This window comes from Bison bison, unplaced genomic scaffold (genome assembly GCF_000754665.1).
Source record: "Bison bison bison isolate TAMUID 2011002044 unplaced genomic scaffold, Bison_UMD1.0 scf7180017864317, whole genome shotgun sequence".
NCBI lineage: Eukaryota > Metazoa > Chordata > Mammalia > Artiodactyla > Bovidae > Bison > Bison bison.
Window position 1 is genome coordinate 2,559,581 of NW_011494889.1, and position 3,664 is coordinate 2,563,244.

Here is a 3,664-nt window from a genome sequence, read left to right on the forward strand (position 1 = left end):
AGGTGTCAGTCTCTAGCCATGAAGTGTTGCAAGTGATAGACTTTATTATTTATTTGTTTTTATGTTTTGAGTTTTTAGCTGTCAGGCATGTGGGATCTTAGTTTCCTCACCAGGGATTGAACGTGTACCACTCACTTTGAAAAGCTAAGTCTTAACCGCTGGACTGCCAGGGAAGTGCCCAAGTGATAGACTTTAAAATTAGTACCATCTAAGGTAGAATGGAAGGTCAGGCGGGATCTGACTACCCCTAGCTGAGAAGTTAGCTATCTTTGTTATGCTCTAACAAGGCATCTAGTTAAATTGCTGCCCATTCTTTCTTGGAACACAGAGCGTGTGCCATTTGAGACTGGAATCATTAAAGTCCTTGTAGAACGTCTTAGCCTGTGGAATGTGTTGGCTGCTTCTTAAAGTGCTCAGTGAGTTTTTTATGAGAAAGAGACAAGCTTCTTTCAAAGTTGGTCCATCTAGAAGTAGAAAAAGAGGAAAAAAATGTCGATAAAAAAGGTCTTTTCTGCCTTTCATAACTGAGAGCCAGGTGAAGTTATACCTTGTAAGAGTGGAAGAGGTGAGTTCTCTGCCTTATGATGAAGTTTGTCCCAGCAAAAGCAGGAAGACTAGAAACAGAACAGAACAGAAGACTAAAACCAGGAAGCAGCCTGAGCTTGATTGCAGCTCATCCTCATGGTCATCAAAAGACATCATGGTGGAGTGAAAATACGAGCCACAGGGTGGGAGAAGATACTACAGCATATATAACTGACAAAGAGCCCATATCTGGAACTCCTATAAGCAAATAAGAGACAAACCAATAGAAAAGTGGGCAGGACTGATCAACAGGCCTTCACAAAAGGGACTATCCAAATAAATATGAGAAAATGCTCAACCTCATCTGTCATGAGAGAAATGCAATGAAAACAAATAGGAGATCCCACTATAGGTTCTGCCGGAACAGCTACAATAAAGAAGACAGATCATACCCATGTTGTTGAGGAACTGTTGGAGCCCACAGACACTTCTGGTAGGAATGTAAATAGGTGGTTTGGAAAAACATGGTATTATCCATTAGAATTGAATGTGTGCGTATCCTATTACCAAACAGTTCCACTCCTAGATATATGAGTGCATATATACCAAAAGGTGCAACAATATTCTTAGCAGCATTGTTTGTAACAGTCCCAAAGTGGAAAACTTTCAACGCCTATCAACAGCGAATGGGTAAATAATTGCAATGAACTCTATAGTCCAATGAACACGATCACACTATTGCCAGCGTCACCAGGAGGACTAAATCTGGTAGATATAATTTTGAGTGAAGAAGCTTGACATAACACATCCTGTAGGGTTCCATTTATGTAAGCTTTGAAATAAGCAAAAACAACCTACGGCGTTAGAAATGAGGCGAATGGAGACCCTGGGAAAATGGGAGGAGGTCTGATTGGGATGGCACACAAGGGGCTTCTGAGAGCCCTGATGTCCTATTTCTTGACCTGGCACTGGTTACACTGGTGTGCTCACTTTGTGATCATTCATGTGTGATTTCAGCATTTCTCTGTCAATAACATTAAAAAAAAATCTTCTAATCATAGGCTATGGAAGAAGAGAGATGGTTGTGAGAGTACAAATCAATGATTCATTAAAATAATAATTATCCCCTGGCTGCGGTTGAGAGGCAGCTTCGCTGAATCTTCCCTTTCCAGGCTCCGGTTTGGAATTTTACTGATGCAGATGAGAAAGTGGAGGCCATTAAGCTGAGAAGGAGGGAAGAGCCCTCAAGCTGCTGCTAAGAAACCAAACTCCCAAGCCAGAGTTTAGATTAAGGACAATATCTCTTGCTTTGGTTAATATTCCATGAAATGACCAAATGCAAATTGAAAGAGTAGTAAGTAGTGAGCTTCTGAGGGATTTATTTTGCTGGAGAAATCTCAGCATGGCCAAGGGGGCTTGTGATTGCTCAGCCCTGAGGCAAGCCCAAATTCTGCAACCTGCGCCATCTGGAAGTGAGTCCTCCCCAGTGTCTCTCCTCAGATGGGAATGGGGGACAACGGGCAGAGGGGATTCTCTCAGAGCAGAACCGGGGTTGTCAGATGGTCTGGCAAGGACCCCACTCACTGCTAGCCCACGAGTCCTTACTGTTTTTGTCCAGCAGAACACAGTAAAGGCTGCTTATCAGGGCCTGTTTCCCCTTCTCATTTCCAAATGAGACATTTATTGTATTATCCTATTTTCTTTTCCCTGTTGTTTACAAGAACACTGCTGTATACGTTGGGAGTATTTATGTCTGTCATTTAGTCTGAAGGATGTCAAACTCTACGTGCTATATCCAGACCTCATTCAGAGGAACCCACATAACTTAAGAGAGCCTGGTCTTGGACCTGGGTATAAAAATGGCATAATTTGGATTGTTTATGACTGGAGAGGGTGTGATTTAATTTTTAGATGCGTGTGGTTTGGTTATACTATGTTAGGGATATAGATTATATTATATAGAAAATGGATTATAGAAATTGTACAAATGGAAAGAAGGTTGTATAGGAATAATAAGAGGGTAGGGATGCATTGTAGAATACATTTGTTGTTTTTGCCTTCCTAGGAATCAATTTCCTCTTCCTAGGTAATAGCGCGCTGATTTTCTTTTGAAGAACTGCCCTCTTCTCAGTTCTCAGACTATGTGGTTTATCCTTTTCTCTTGACCACAGTGGTTGATTCAGAGATAGCCCCGTGACTGAGGTCAGGGCCCAGCCATGAGATTCAATTTCTGAACTTTTGAGAATCTCCTGGGAGAAAGAAGCTTCCTTTGCACTGGTGGTGTTACAGTGATAGGATGTGAGCTTGGAGCCATCGGAGGACTGTTCTGCATTGCATGAGGAGTGTCTGCCTAAATGTAGCCAGTAGAGATGAAACCAGGGCAGGAGATGGAGAGAGGCCAAGTTTGATGTCCTCAATCAAGCTCTGATGACAGTTACTCTCCTGTACTTTTTCACTGTATGAGCCACAAATATAAGATACTTTGCCTGCGACCGTGTGATTCAGTTTCTGAAACTTGCAACTGAAAATCCTGTAGTTACAATCAGCTATGGGAAATGCATATGCTATGCTATGCTAAGTCACTTCAGTCGTGTCTGACTCTGTGTGACCCCATAGACGGCAGCCCACCAGGCTTCCCCGTTCCTGGGATTATCCAGGCAAGAACACTGGAGTAGGTTGCCATTTCCTTCTCCAATGCATGAAAGTGAAAAGTAAAAGTGAAGTTGCTCAGTCATATCTGACTCTTAGCAACCCATGGACTGCAGCCTACCAGGCTCCTCTGTCCTGATACAAATTGAAAGGTTTAAACTTAAGAAAAAAAAGAATTTCATATCTTTAAATAAGCTTATTTACAAAATAGAAATAGACCCACAGACATAGAAAACAAACTTATGGTTACCAAAGGGGAAAGCAGGGGAGGAATAAATTAGGATGAATTAAAATACACACACACACACACATAGATCCAACAAGGTCCTAGTGTTTAGCACAGGAACTATACTCAATATTTTGTAATAACTTGTAAGGGAAAAGAATCTGAAAAAGAATGTGTGTATATATATACACATACATATATATATATATATATATATAGTGGCTCAGATAGTAAAGAGATCCCCTGGAGAAGGGAATGGCTACC